Source organism: Mastomys coucha, unplaced genomic scaffold (assembly GCF_008632895.1).
Source record: "Mastomys coucha isolate ucsf_1 unplaced genomic scaffold, UCSF_Mcou_1 pScaffold18, whole genome shotgun sequence".
NCBI classification, from domain to species: Eukaryota; Metazoa; Chordata; class Mammalia; order Rodentia; family Muridae; genus Mastomys; species Mastomys coucha.
The window spans coordinates 71,728,967-71,745,775 of NW_022196900.1; the positions used below are offsets into that span (position 1 = coordinate 71,728,967).

At 35.7% G+C, this 16,809-nt stretch overlaps 1 pseudogene; it reads left to right on the plus strand.

Moving 5' to 3' along the window:
* Positions 1-1,235: 1,235 nt before the first annotated feature.
* LOC116095499 overlaps positions 1,236-16,809 on the plus strand; it is an 18,213-nt pseudogene continuing 2,639 nt past the window's right edge.

Sequence of the window (16,809 nt, forward strand, 5' to 3'; positions counted from 1 at the left end):
TCAGACAAAGGAGTAGATCTTTTCCACCCTTTTACTTCCCTGGATTGGATATATATATAGTTTTGAGGGTCATTCAGATTTCAATAGGAGTTATCTCTCATTTGTTTGGGCTGAGCATCTTTATTTGCATGTAAGAGGGTTTGACCAATATCACACACCTCTTCTGCTGGGGCCATTGTGCGGGGTTGGGACTGAAACATGAACCAAGGTCCCAGGAGTTATAGCTGCGTGTTTTTCCTTCCATCCCTTGCAAGCAGAAGAAATATTGTTCACTAGGGCTCTGGGGTACTAGGCCTATTACTCAACTGGGCCCAGGTTGTTTGAACAGACCACTGCTTATATATATATATAGCCATTATATGGCAATTGTTTTATATATATATATATACATATATATATATATATATATATATATATGTATATATATATATAACAATTTGATTGCAAGTTGTAACTGTAACTAATCTTATTATAAATGTATATGGCATCATTCAATGTCTTTCCAAGATTATTAAATTTTTACTCATGTTTCCTTCATATGGCCACTCTTGTTCTCAAATTTCAATTTATGTAATTGTTCTTGATAATTTTTCTCTGATAGGTTTGAAAAATCATATATGTTAATTATCCAGGTCTCTTATTTTAAAGCTATGTTTTTGTTTCTAATTTTCAACAATATAGTCACAAACCACTTTCATATTTTAAAGTACAGAAATGATTATTAAAATTGCTAATTAATAGGCTTCGGCACTGTTCCACTGATTAGAAATAACATATGCAGAGGACCTTACTTCATCCACTATTTGATAACAATATTTTTTTCCAACACATGGATTAGAAATATTTTTCTTACATTTCCTCTCACATTTAGGCACCCATGTCTTTAGACTGGCTGCTTTTTTCCCTACATCAATTAATTTATTTAAAACATTTTCCTTTTTTAACTATTTGTTAAATGCATCTGCTTAGGGAACTGGTCACTTAGCAAGGTTGGTCTAAAAGTTAAAGGAACTAAGGAGTGTGAACTAGAGTACTGAAGGAAGTGGGAATCCCTGCTCTGATAAGAGCCATGTGTGAGGACAGTCTCTTTTATCTACAACTCTGAAAAAGGTTATTCTTAAGGGAACATTAAGATTGTCTCTTTTTTAAATTATGTATTAGTTTTGTAAACCTGGAAAATTAGTATATCCTATCTTATTGTCTGTTATATTGCTGCTGCATTGCCCTTTCCAGCTATGATGAAGCCTACATACTCTTATGCTTCTGGGTATCATGTGTGCTTCATCTTCCTGCAAGTGACATTAACTTCAGGTAAAAACACTTTTTTTTCTTATCTATTGCAATTATGAAAAGGGTGTAAGATAATATTTTTAGTGCCAAGTTTTTGTATTAAAGGAGGTTAGCTGCATTATTTCATTGCAATAATAAGCAAAATATTAAACAGGCGAATGGCAGCAACTCTTTCAAAATGCAGTGAGATCTCTGTCTTCTAAGTTAAAGAGCCAGAAAGGAGCAGGATTCTACCAGGTCATAATTCTCTGAGGAGAGAAGAAACATCTGAGAACTATAGGTTGTGAAGTAGGAAAACAGTAAGCTGGAATCAATAAATAGCTAGAGCCTCAACCTGCAACAGTTTGAACCACAAAGAACACACATTCCCCGTAATGTTAGGTTCTGGGTGGTGCTCTTTTCTTTCAGCATTTCTACCAGGTTCTCATAGTGAGAACAGAGTGTTGAAGGAAGTAACTATTCTAAATCAGGTCCACCTTAATTAGTTCTGCCTTCAAGATGATCTATTTTCTCAAAGTATTACCTGTTGTGGTTCATGGCCTGAATGAATTGACCTGGGAGAAATATAACATTAAACTCAAGTCATCTCTTTCTGTCCTATCCCTCTCAGGAAAGAAAGACATTGAGAAGCCCTCAGAAAGGTCACAGCCCAAAGGCACAGGCTCACTGAAAGACTGGATCCAAATCAGGAAGCTGCAGAATGCCCTTCTCTTTTACTCACACACCTTACTTAGCTCACATCATTAAAATATGCCATCTGGTAGATTAATTTTAGTAGAGTTGACTACCAATAAAACTTTTCATGACACACTAAAATATCAAAACCAGAGCCCACAGGGATAGAGCAAGTAAAACCACAGTTAGTCCGCAATTATGAGGCTAGAAATTTAATACAACTGTAATTAATATTGTAAGTAATCTAATGGCAAAATGGATAACAAATGTCAAATGGATAACATAAGCAAAGCTAGAAATTCTAAATAAAGAAAAGAAATATTATAGTTAAAAACACTTTAGCAGAATTAATGAATGTCTCTTTTGTGAGTAGACTGAATGGACAGAGCTTGGGAAAAATTCTCATCTTGATTATTAATCATAGAAATATATAAATAGAAGGAAGACTTCAACTGTTGCAGAAAAAACATAAGAACTCTGAGAAAACCTATGAGAGTTGTAATATTCAGACAGTGGTAATAGAAGGAGAAGGAAAGCAAAAAGGAAAACAAGTAGCATGCTTTAAACTCCCTACAGATACAGGAATATCAGAGAACACCAAACAGGGTAAGAGCCAAAACAAACAGAAAAATGCACTTTTACATTTGGCATTCAAAGTGTAATGAAAATGAAAGATACAATTTAAAATGCTGGCAGTCATTGGTGGAGGGCTTAGAAATAAGTCCATCTTCCCCCTAAAAAGAAAATTATATCCAATTTTACAGAAACCATATAAGCATGAAATAGATGCAGAAAAATATTTAAAGCATTTATGGAAAACCTAGTAATTTAGCACTATATATCATAATACATTAATTATCTTTGAAATATAAATGATACATAAACATCATCTTAGACAAGCAAACAGAAGAAACTTTCCAATTGGTATCCCTATCTGAAAGAAATGTTCAGGTTTCTTAGAGAGAGGAGAAATGGGAGGGAAATAGAGAGAAGCAAAGGCAGATAATAAAAACTACATAAACTTTCAGGAAGGAAAGGTGACAGTAAATGAGCCTAACTTTATTAATTGATCTATTAGAAGTTCTGCAAAACAATAAAAGCAATGTATTCTGTATTCATTAATTATACATATATACTTTATTTTTCTTATGTGTTCATCTGTTGGTGGATCTCGAGTTTGCTTCCAAATCTCCCAAAGAAGTTTCTACATTAGCACCTTAAGACATAGTGCAGGGGCTGGAGAGATTGTTCAGTGGTTAAGAGCACTGGGTGCTCTTCCAGAGGACACTGGTTCAATTCCTAGCACCAATATGGAATAATTAGGAATTCGGCATTTTGTCACAGAAACTGAAAAACAGCCTTCAATAGAATCCAGAGTTCCAAAATAGTTTTACCAGATAGATTTCCCCGTATAATTAAGTAGAAAGACAGCTTGTTGAGGATTCCTACTTTATTACAGTGTATTTTAAAGATAGGGATGAGCTAGCATTGGTTTTCAAAAAATATTGAAAGATGAAAATGAATATAATCAGAGTTGATAATTTAGATCAACTAGGTGTTGTAGGTAGGATTTGGTATGTTTTTCTAAACAGTGCATGGCAGCAAAGTCTTGTTAGTTTCACATTTATTTTGGTTTTCAATTTTTCTCCACAGAGAATCTGATGGTGACTACTCCCACTGGGCATGTGGTGGCAAGAATAGGAGGCCAAGCTGAGCTCAGCTGCCAGGTGACTCCACCATGCAGTGTCGAATATATGGAGGTGCGCTGGTTCAGAGAAGACAAATCTAAACTTGTTTATCAGCACAGAGGTGGCCATGGAGTGAATGGAGAAGCTGCTCCTGAATATGTGAAATGTACAGAATTTGTGAAAGAGGCCATAGGAAATGGCAAAGTGGCTCTCCGAATTCATAATATCAGCATTTTGGATGAAGGATCTTACCAATGTTCATTTAATGATAGTGGCTTTAGTGATGTGGCCTTCATGAAACTCAGTGTGGCTGGTAAGTTGCTCGTGGAACATAATATACAAGTGTCCTTGTGCCCAACAAATTGAAGTACATGGTATTATCTTGGTCATTTGTTATGGGTTTATTATATTTTACATTCTAAAATATCTTAGCATTGAGTAAAAGTTACACATTTACCTTGAAAAATAAACTAAGCAGAGAATAGACATCATATAGCAATCAATTAGTGTAAGTTAACAATCAAATATGGAAGTAGACTCACATGTGTTATTAGACTCAATCTTGTCAATACAACCTCAGCTTAATAACTATGCTTTTATTTCCTTGTCATTTCCACTAGTATCTGGATTGAAGATGCAAATCAATGTTCAGAGATTCGGATATGATGGATTCATTGTGGAGTGTTCTTCAGTAGGGTGGTTTCTCCGGCCTCAAATGGAGTAGAAAAACAGTAATCGGAATGTTGTTCCATATTCTTCAATATTGTACTCTCAGAATGAAGACAGATTTTTCTACATGAAAATTAGTCTTCTCCTTATAAACCAGTCACAGGAAGGTGTCACATGCTGTGTTCTTAACCCTCTAACAGGCGAGGAGAGGCAGACCAATCTCATCATAGCAAGTAAGTACACGGTTATGAGGATTAATTGCCAATGTGGAAGAACAAAGAAAAAAATCAATGAATTAATGATTGTTAAAAGACATACTGCATTGCAGAAAATCACTTTACTGTGCCTCTTCTTCACTGATACTGGTTTTGGTTAGACAAAGCTAAGTGTAAGGTATTAGAAAAAAACTGAACAGTGGAAGTTTCTAAATAAGCATATCTTGCAGCTTCAGAGACATTAGTTTTTAATCTCATTAGACCTAATAATGTTCATCCGTAAGTTTAACAAAGGCCAGTTCAGTAACATGAAAGATATGTGTGTATACATATATATATGTATATATATATATATGTATACACACACACATATATATATATACATATATAATGAGAGAGAGTAAAGTTAGTAAAAGCAGCAGTAAAGAAAATATATAAGATGCAGATTGTGTGATTATTTGTTCATTGCTCATTCTGAGAAGACATGAGGGATTAATGGAAAAAAATCATATCAGTAAAAGGCTATCTTTTGTTTAACCAAGCTGCCCTTGGGAACCCTCAAATACTGAAAATAAATTTCACACAGGAACAGAATGTGGGTAGATAGAAAGAGAAGGGTTTACACCTTTAGATACTAGTTTGTACAATGTTTTGCTACATTCACTAAAGGTACAAGGTTTTCCCTCTTTTAAAAGTTCTGTACTACTTTGGATACAGGAAAGTTGGTGGAAGTAGGAAGTAAGGGAGAGGGGAGGGAGAGAGATAGGAAGGAGAAAACAAGGGAGAAGAGAAAGAAAGAAAAGAAGGAAGAATGGAAAAGGGAAAGTGAAAGAGGAATGAAGAAAGGAATGGAGGGAAGTATAGAGTTCTGGTGGGAGTATAATACGGAGGGAGAGAGGGAGAGAAGTATTACGATAGGGACTGCTACAGAATCTGAGGGGAGACCTGCTCTCATGGTAGCCCCTTCCTGGTCTAGTGAGGCTCTTTCCTATGTGCTTTTAAAAGATGTTCTTTTCCTTTTTTTCAGATGCCCTGTTTGATGAGAACTACATGAAACTTTTAATTTTTATTTTCCTTGGAATCTCAATTTTATATTTATTCTACCTTTTAACTTGCTTCCTGAAACCAGGTAACATATCCAAGAGGGATAGAAGCATTTACCTAAGTCACATGGAGGGTTTATTTAAAATTAAAAGATATTTCTCACTTCCATACACAGCTTGCTTCTTATTTTATAGGTTTGAATTTTATACCTTTCCATACTGTGATTTCCAAGGCAATTTTAGTTTTAGTGATAAAGTACATTGTAAATATTTTCTGGGCTTTTTCATATCCACAGTTAATTTTTTGTTTGTTTTTTTTTCTGGTTATTATTTTCTTTTTTATTGAATATTTTCTTTATTTACATTTCAAATGTTATCACCTTTCCTGGTTTCCCCTCTGAAAACTCCCTCCTCCTCCCCTCTATATTCCTTAAAGATCACACACTGCAACACTAAAGGGGTCAATAATAAAAATACTAAAAATTAAAAGATATTGTTCTTTTCTTAAATAACCATTCCCCCAAAATAAAGCAAATGCAATTTCAGTTACAATTGTTGCTTATTAGTATTGAACCTACATATTGTTGTTCTATATAATATGTGAGAAAAAAATCATATTAGGAAACAGTTTAAATACACTAGTGCAGTTTAGATGATTTAGAAAAAAAGAAATAATTGTTTCTATCACAATAAAGTCATCCTGTCACCTCTAATTTCTGAGTGGTTGACACATGTGAGTCTTATTCTAGATTAGATTTAATGTGATCATAAATTTCAGAATACAATTGTATGTGCATGTATGCAGTGTGTGTGTGTGGTGGGCAGTGTGTGTGTGTGTGTGGGCAGTGTGTGTGTGCAGTGTGTGTATGTGTGTGGGGGGCACTGTGTATGGGGGCAGTAGGGGGCATTGTGTGTGTGTGGGCATTTTGTGTGTGTGTGTGTGGCACTGTGTGTATGAGGGGCACTGTGTGTGTGGGGGAGCACTGTGTATGTGTGTGTGTGGGCACTGTGGGTGTGTGTAGGGTCAGTGTATGGGGGTATCACTGTGTATGTGTGTGTGTGGGCACTGTGGGTGTGGGGGGCAGTATGTGTGTGTGTACAGTGTGTGGCACTAAGTCTATGTGTGGAGTGTGTGTGTGCAGTGTGTGTTTGGGGGTACCGTGTGTATATGCAGTGTGTGTGTATGTGTGTGTGTGGTATAGGCAGTGTGTGTGTGCAGTGTGTGTGTATGTGGGGGGGGCACTGTGTATGGGGGCAGTGGGGGGCATTGTGTGTGTGTGGGCATTGTGTGTGTGTGTGGCACTGTGTGTATGGGGAGCACGGTGGGGGAGCAGTGGGGGGAGTCAGTGTGTGTGGGGAGCACTGTGTATGTGTGTGTGGGGGCATTGTGGGTGTGTGTGGGGTCAGTGTGTGTGGGGAGCACTGTGTATGTGTGTGTGTGGGCACTGTGGGTGTGGGGGGCAGTATGTGTGTGTGTGTGCAGTGTGTGGCACTATGTCTGTGTGTGGAGTGTGTATGTGTGCAGTGTGTGTTTGGGGGGGCACTGTGTGTATATGCAGTGTGTGTATATGTGTGTGTGTGTGGTATAGGCAGTGTGTGTGTGTATGTGTGTGTGTGTGTATGTATGTGTGTGTGTGTGTGTGGTATATGCACACTAGTGTGTGCAGATGCTTTGGTGTATGCTTCCACTCTCACAGGCCAGAGATGAACTTTGACTCTCTTATTCTCAATTACAATTTTATTCTTTTAAGAGAATATCTCTCTCTGAACCTAGAGCTAGTCTGGCAGCAAGCAAGCCCAAAGGTTTCACATTTTTTTTCTGCTACACATACTGCTCAAATTATAGGTGCATATGCAGCCATATCCAGCTTTAGTCATAAAATTAATGAAAAAGAACCATACTTTTTCTGATCCTAATGACCAAACAAAATTAGTTATTTACTATAGAACTGAGTAAAGCTGCTATATGGAGACACAAGAATTCAGAGGCTGAGTAAATAACAAAGCAGAGAAGAGCAACTAGATTATTCACTAAGAAACTTGAGTTCAAAGTGATGGAAGAAGGGTACAATTACTATTGATTCAAAGGTCATGTGACTCAGAGAAGTTAAAATCCATTCATTTTAGTAATTTAATATAATATATAGACTCCTAATGCATAAAACATATTTAGAGGGCAGTTTTTCTTTTCTTTTTTTGTCATATTCCTTAAAATTTATAAAATATTATAACAAAAAATAAGTATTATAAAAGTTGTTTGATATAAAACAACAATCAATTTAACAAGGGCAGTTTTTCTATGACAAACATTGTGGTAATCATTTTACTGAGTTTATCTAAATTATTCCTAAAAGATACTTCTGTTGCTTGTGTTCTTATTAGGGGTGAGCACTTATTGTATTATGCATGTCATAAATTACATAGCCAAGACTGAACTACAGAAATGTTTGGCACCATATTTTATGCCATACTATAGTATTCATTAGTTGGTTTCAAGTTTCTTCTTGAAAATTGTCCATATTTGACCCGACCCGCGGGTCTCAGTAATTTGGGGGACACGAGGAGGGTCGCAACCTGAGAATAAAGAATGGGCGAGAGAGAAGACAGGACTCAAGGAAGCATTGCTTGTCAAGAGCCGTTTACTAAAAGCAGGTGCTCAAATTTAAAACAAGGTTTTGGAAGGGCGGGGGGCAGGAGGGAGTATAGTGAAGAATTACAAGATCTTCTGGGGGCCATGGGAACCCCGAGGACAATAGGTAGGGAGGAAATGGTTGGGTAGGTAACGGTTTCTCAAAAGTCAAGGTACACTGATCACGCTTCTCTCAGGGCCAAGCAGGAAATTTGTGGTTGCCAGGCAGAATATTTGTCTCTGGGTTCTAGTCAGGTGGAGGCAGGTCAGCCAAGTGCCATTTGGTTCCCAACACATATTCTGAAGACCACTGAGTAATTGATATAGTCTATTCCACAATGGACATGCTATGTCCCATGGTGATTCCAGAAACATGAAAAATAAGTTCTGATTCACTGTCTTTCAGAGACTATAAGTCAAAATGTGCTATCTTGGCATAAATATATTTCTAGTTTCTTCAAAAGTTTCATTCCTCCTTTTATGGAAGGTGATGTGAAGATTAGCTATTTTATGGATACACATGAAGTAGTCTATGGATAAGTCTTGTCTGTTTTGCTTAGCAAGTAAGTCTCTGAGTAGGGTCATAGCAGATGAAAGGTGACAGTGTTTCCTGCACTGCTGAAGGAGCCAGCCACTTCTATTTTCAGAATCTAGATCCAGCTCAGTTTAGTTTATTTCACCTAATGTTGTTCGCACAGCTACTGTTGTCCAAGATTGAATCTGATGTGAACTCCTAAGACTGAGCTGTCTCCACTCCCCTCAGCTACTGATTTTGTGCTAAGTTATATTGTAAGATCAGAAAAGGAAGCTCCTCTAAGCTTTGATTGTCTTACAAATCCAACTGAGATGTCTTAGTCACAAAACATGCCTGATGCTTCACTTCTATTTATGAGATGAGTAGGGTAGGACTGGGATAATGATGTTCACCTTTTCAGTAGGCTGTCCTGAGGCTACTGTTACATGCTGCTAAACTCCTTTTAATTGTAACTCTTGGATTTTAGGATGCATACCTGGATGCAAAGCATATCCCTGTAAATTAGACACAACAGTGATATTCTTCCAATTCCTGTGTTTTGTAGCCTTCTCTTTAACAATCATTTTCCAGTACCTGCAATTACGGAACAGAGGTAAACAACATTAATTGTGTTATTGTAGCATATTTTTAGTTCTCTTGTTTTCCTAGATGTATGTCTATGTGATGTTGTTTACTTGTTTGATCATTGTCATGAGGATCTGTGGTTTGGTGTAAACTCAAAAGATCCTATTCTAACAGAGTGAGGTGGGAGGCAGTAAAGCTGCCAGTGTTAACAGCTGTATTGGGGAACAGAACCTTCTGCTCCAGCCACAAGAAGAAACAGCTTCAGGGTATATTGTTGAATCAACTCTCATTTACTTTGAATAGTTTCTAACCATTTAATAGTATATATATATATATATATATATATATATATATACTATTAAAATATTGTATTATATTAAAAATAGTATATATACTATTTTTGATATATATATATATATCATTTAATCAAATGATTAAAAAATTTAATCATTTAATCTTATAGTCTATACTGAAAGTATATGAAGTATTAATAATTTATATTTAATTCCAATAATAATATTGCACATACAAGCATTTCCATAAGTTGTTTTAAAATTTCAAATACTTCTGTGGATCTATTTTGTATGAAACATTGCCTCTATTTAGAAGTGAAATTTCTGATGAATATAATAAGACTAAAATATGGTTTTGACACCTGACATGTTTTTTTCTTTAAAGGCTTATAGAGGAATTGTGTATACAGAATGGTTAGCAGAAATTGATGAAGAGATAGGCTGTATATTAATATTTATAATTTTACAAATCAAAAAAGAGAACTTCAGAGTCACAGTGGTCATTTGCAGGGCTCTCTTAGTTATCATTTTTAAACCTTTTGCTAGATAGGCCATATATCACAGCATACATAGACCTGTACCAATACCACTCCCATGTAAAATTCTTCCTTAGAATTTATGACACCAGTGAATCAATATTTCAGTGCTTTTATGACCAAAAGAAAAGAAATTGTATTTATGTTCACAAACATATACTCAGAAAATAAACCACCTATGTCCTAAACTATTGTGGACATATTCAATCATGTAACTGCTCACTATATTTCCTGCAGGAGAAAATGTAGAGAGCAGAGAGACAGGATACAGATCATCTTATCCATTTCAAGAGTCAGCATCATTTAACTCTTCCTTATTTTAAGAGGTGTGTCACCATTAATAAATACTTGACTGTAGTGATCTTTTTTGGATAAAGAGTTGAGGTGGAGCATATGACTGTGCATAGGTACTTTATAAGCAACTGATTATTATCAGTTTGCACATCATTAACAAGGAATACTATTGATGTATGTTGTATGTTACTTTGTCAGGTTTATGGTTCATCAAATATTTTTCTAGAATTCTGAAGTCTTGGTGCTTTTATACTGTGTTGATCATTTCCCTTTCTTGTACACAATCATTTTAGTTTTCTGCAGTTTTACATAATCTTTCTAATCTTTCTTCTGTTCACTTTGCCTTTGAGGTCGTATTTAAGCAAATATTTCCAAACTTTGTTCCTATGTTCTTTTTTTTTCTTTTTGAAATTTTATAATCTCACTTCTTAGTTTTACATATTTAATCTCTTGAGTTGATGCTTCCTATAGGTTATGAGACAAGGTTTTCATAGATCTATTCACTGAAGAGACTGTCTTGATCCATTATGTTGTCTTAGTGCTTGTGACCCTCAGTTGAAAAATATATACCTGATACATTTCATGTATCTCTGTTTTGTTCCAATAGGTCTGTTTTAATGCCACTTGTCCACTACTCCCATTACTCTCACTTTGCATTTTGACATTTAAGAATTGTGATTCCTTTAAACTAGCTGCTTACAGAAGTCCTTTGACATTAAGGGAAAATCTGAGTTTTGTGATTATTTTAGGTTTGGGTACTGATTCCTGAGATTATCTTTGTTGCATAGGTGCTTTTAAATATGTTTTCCCCCTTATTTTCTGTTTGTTCTCAGTCTTCTGGCCTAGGTGGACTCCACTTCTGGTGAACAGTGAGTTTTCAGGCCCAGTAGGAATTATCTGGGGGATTTTGTGGCCTGGATAGCTTCTCAGATTTTGAGTGCTAACACTGATTATTGGGTTTCGAGTACCAGCATGGCCTGGAGTTCCTTGTGACTGTGTGACCTTCCTGAAATCAGGAAGTATTCTGTCTGAATAGTGGAACCCAGAGGACGCGGTGCAATTTAAAACAGGTATAGGGCATAGGACTTAGGGCATAGGGCAAGATTTGTTCTTCATTCTGTCATGGCCTCCTGGAAAGCAGAGAGAATTATGGGCTGGAAAATGAAGCTGAGGGGATCAGGCATGCCCTTGTTTGGACTGCCAGATTGTTCTGTACCTCTCTTTGTCTTTGCTGTAGTTTTCAGTATATTTGTCTTACAGGATTCATACATTTCGTTTGCTTAGTTCACATATTCTCCTTTAGTGACTATAGTACAAGTATCCACTTCTTGTTTTCTTTCTTAATTATAGAGGCACAAAGAATTGTCACCCATGCCAAATCTTCTTGGATGCTATTATTATCATCAATTATTATTATTATTATTATTAATATTATTATCATTGGTTTTAAAAGAAAGGTTTCTCTGTGTAGCCAAGGCTGTCCTGGAACTTTCTCTGTATTCCAAGGTGGCATCAAATATAGAGATTCATCTGTCTGTACCTCCTGAATACTAGGATTAAAAATATGTGCCAGCACACTGGAATAATATTACTGGCTATTCTATGATCACAAATACCCTTAAATATCATATTTTCAATTGCATATTTGAGTCTTTAGGAGTTTCCCTCACTAAAATTAATTACAGCCTCTAGATATCTGTGGTAGAGTTTCATAAATGACAAAGACATGTTCCTTCTTTAGGTAATATTAGCTATATATCTAAGTGTTGCTCAAGATCCATGGATTAAAATGTTATGCTTCATTAAGGTGTCATACTTCAGTTTTCTATGAATAGATACTCTTATACTTTTGACAGTTTGGATATAATATGTCCTGGTGAAAACTTCTTTGGGTTGAAAATCATTGGCTACCATTGAGCTTTGTGTAGCCTCGTGCTCCTATATTTTTCAAGAATTGTGAAATTTTCATCAATTATTTCTATAAGTAATCTTTCTCTTCTTTGTATAACTTTTATTATTCAAACCCAAGCTGCTTGATAATATCTCCTATCTATTTTGGAATTAATTCTTTTCATGTTTTACTTTCCTCCTCTGTTTGAGTAAATAATTCCAAATGACTCTCTTTTTATAGTTTAACAATTGGTTACTCTGTTTGATCAAGTTTCTTCACTTGTTGCTGTTCCCTGCTGCATTTCGATTTCTTTCATTATTTCCTTCACTCCAGGATTCATGTTTGTAGTGGTCTTCTGCTTATCTTTGGAAATTATTTCCTCAATTATCAATATGTTTTTTTAATTCACTGTGCTACCTGAAAAATAAATAAGAAACTATTTTCAGGCAATTTATAGATCCTCCTTTCTTGGTTATCTATTATTGTAATTCATAGTGTGCTTTCTGTGTACATCTTTTCTGATAAGTATAACAAGTTATCTTAAATTTAGTGACTTAAATCAAGAGATATTTGCTCTTATAGTTCTTGGGATCAAAAGCCCGTAATGTGCTTCACTGGGCTAAAGACAGGGTTTTCCAGAGGATCTAGGAAGTACCAATGTACTTTCCTTGTAAAACTTCTAATTGTCATTTAGAGCTTCATTCATGCATTCATTCATTCATTCATTCATTCATTCATTCATTCATGCATTCTGAAATTTATTTATATTGTTGGATCAGTTTAGTTCCTTGAAACTGTGTTTATAGAGCCCTGTGCCCTTGGTAGAAATCATAAGAAGACTGAGTTGAATTATATCAAATGCTTCCCATGAGACTTGACTAATTTGATAGGTCATGTGTCTTTCAGTCTTTGATCACTCTGTGTCTTCTTCATTCTGACTCCAGCTAGTGAACATATCTTTTTAAGAGTTTATGTAGCTGGGCAGTGGTAGCGCATGCCTTTAATCCCAGCAATTGGGAGGCAGAGGCAGGTGGATTTCTGAGTTTGAGGCCAGCCTGGTCTACAGAGTAAGTTCTATGTCAGCCAGGGCTATACACAGAAACCCTGTCTCAGAAAAAAAAAAGTTTATATAATTAGATTGGGTCTACCCAAATAATCTCAGAGAGCCTTTCATTTTAAAGTTTATAGCTGTAATTATACCAGAAGAAACCTTTTTCCAAATAATATAATATGTTTCAAAATTACTGGGAGTGTGTGGATATCTTTGGAGGTCAGTTTTGCTTAATTACTACAGTCTGTACTGCCTCATGCTGGCCGATCTGGGCCTCCCTCAACCCACGGAAGAAACGGGGTCCTAGTCAGGTCGACTAGGCATAGGCAAAGAAATGATGGCAGAGACAACACATGAAATACAGGATCTGAATGTATTTCTTAAAAATGGCATCAGACTTTTATAGTCATTGCAAAAGAGAAATGATAAATCTGGCAGCTCAGCAGTTAAGGTACATCTGAGGCCATCTAAAACACACTGGGTCTAAATCAGAAGCTATCTCTTCTGGACGGGTGCTACATCCCCCGTGCCCAAGCGCTCTGGGCCTGGGGGACTGCAGACTGCATGAGTCTAAGTCCTAGCCCATCTAAGTTCTAGTTCTAGTCAGAGCTCCAGTGCAAGTCCCAGCTCAAGTCCCCAAGTCCGAGTGCTAGTGTGAGTCCTTGTGCAAGTCCTCCTATACAAAGTGAAAAGCAGGCTTATATGGTATATAGAAAGCAGGGCAGATGACAAGAGTCACATAGGCAGGTGACAGTCACATCAAGGTCAGTGATCTTACTGACCAAGATCAAGTATCCAGTTGTGAAGGGGGCAGAAGGGCAATGGTGCCCTCCCCTCTGGGGCTAATTTGGTATTCCTATGCTAATTCTCTGGTTCTGCTGGAGGCAAGGACCAGGAAGTTCCAATCTAACATTTCCTGCTAATGCCCTTAAGTAAGGGAAGCCCTTCTTTTACTCTCTAGTATGTAAAACAGTTCTGAACTATTGTGAACTATCTATTGTGGGACTGCCCTAAGGAATGTCCTTGACCTCTGTTGCTAGCTCTGGCAAGGCAGATTCCTTGAGAGAAATTCCAAGCTAATGACAGCTAGGAATTGGATTAAGATAGGTTGGAAACATTGTGCTGGCCAGGGAATGATGCCCAATCTTAGCCATTTATGAATCATTTTATGGGGTATCTTTTTTGCCTATATAAGAGGGCGTGTTGACGATTGGAAAGACTAATCTGGAACATGTCTGGATTAGGAGATACCAGAGACTGTCTGAATATCCAGGAGGCACAAGCTCCCTTTTGGGGCTATAACGCCTCTCATCCTTAATCAGGCTTTTACCCCCGATAATTCGGATATGACTGGAGTAGACGAGTGAGTGTGGCACTGTACTTTAATTTTGGAGGTGCCTCCAAAGATTTATTTTATTCTTAAATAAAAAATTAATTCAACTTATTCTGAAGTTCCCCAAAATTTTCATTCTATCATAGCATCAAATCAAAGTTGGTAATAGAGCATAATATCAAAAGTATATAAATTATCTATTTTATAAAATTGCAAGTATTGTGGAATCAATCCATCAAAAGTAACAAAACATATTATAGTAGCATAGCAGACAGATATCTTAAAAGATTAACAAGTAAAAGGATTTCCTAAACCCAGTCATCCTGTGGTGTGGAAAACAACACTAGGTGCAAAGGGAAAAGTCAGTCTTTGAGTTTGAAAATTTAAAGTTAAGCTCTAAAATTATAGTTTTCTCAACTGACAATGCAAAGTGTATTGTATCTGAAGGATTGCAAAAATATAGGGTACACAAAATATTGTCCATTGTATCACTTTATATGCAAGGGATATCCATTCCAAAATTCTTTCTTTCCATAATTTCCATGCAGGGCTAGGTGCATTCTCCTCCACAGAGGCCAGACAAGATAGACCAGTTAGGGGAACTAATTCTACATAATGAGCAATGATGTAATATCATGGTAACATTATAAATCAATGGATAATATTCAGTATACACAAACTACAAAAATACTCTCATGAGGTTGCATTTATATATCTGTATATGTGTATTTATATACATATGTGTATGTATATAATGATAATAATCAAAGAAAAAACAATGAATGTGATATTGTTGGGGGATATGTGAAGGGCTGGAGAGAGGAAAGTGAAGGAGAATGTGATGTCATTCTATTTCAATTAAAATATATAAGAAAACAATGTTTTTACGGTTAAGTTAATTCTCTCTCTCTGTCTCTCTCTCTCTCTCTCTTTTTGAAAAAGAGCACCATTATTGTACAGAAGCTGGACTCAATTCTTCTGTCTTATCCTCCTGAATGCTAATTATAGGAATGTATGACCACATTCAGCTTTGACGAACTCTAAGACTTATTAAAATGATATTTAATTTCTCTCAGTCTATTACACAGCCTTATTAATTTTCTATTTTTTTCAGTTTCTATTTCAGATCCCTTGTTTTCCTTATACAATAGTTGGAGGGAGAATATGGCAATAGTGATAGGATTTCTGATGACAATTTTTGTTTTTCTAACCTTTGCATTATTATTGATACTCATTAAAAAGTAAGTAAACAAGAAGAGTCATTACAATAAGGCTGGCAAAGGCTCATTCTTCTTTTAAGGTCCTGCTATATAGTTTATTATTAGCCAAGGTTTACTCAATTTCTCAAGAGACGATTTGTTAATCCAGATTCTGCTACTTTAGGTTATACCTTAGTATTTTAGGATTGAGTTGTAGTTTTCTTCTGTTAGAGTACATTTGTTTATTATTCAAGTGTAAAATCAAAAAATGCAAGGAAAGAGTATTTAAGAATGCTTAAAAATACTGGCTACACTTCCAGAGGACACCAGTTTTTTTCCAGCATACACAAGGAAGCTTAACTATTATACCAGTTTAAGGGGATCTAATACTTTCTTCTGATATATTTTAGGTACCAACTTGTCTACAGACATATAAGCATCCAAGAAATTCACATAGAAAACCATAACATAAATTTCAAGAAAAATTTAAGTAGAAGGCTTCTTTTATTCCACATGCAGAATTACATGCAGAATCCTGACTGTGTTGCTCAGATTTTCTTGCCCTATGCTTAAATGAGTGAGTCTACTTGCCTGTTGACCATTTTGAAACATTCCAAAAATGCAAAGGTGACTCTTTCATTGATTAATTTGATATTATTTTCCATAAAAACCATTTTGCCCCTCTCATATATATTTCATGTATTGAAGATTAGCAAAATTTAATCTAACTTGGACATGCTTTAACTGTTTTACAATATATGTTAAGAAAACTAACTTTTTTCCATTATCATTTAGCCACGGAATTAAAGATAATATGTATTAAGTTAGAGATGTCACTGATGTTATCATCAATTTTTTTTTTTTTTTTTTTTTTTTTTTTTTTTTTTTTTTTTTTTTTTTTTTT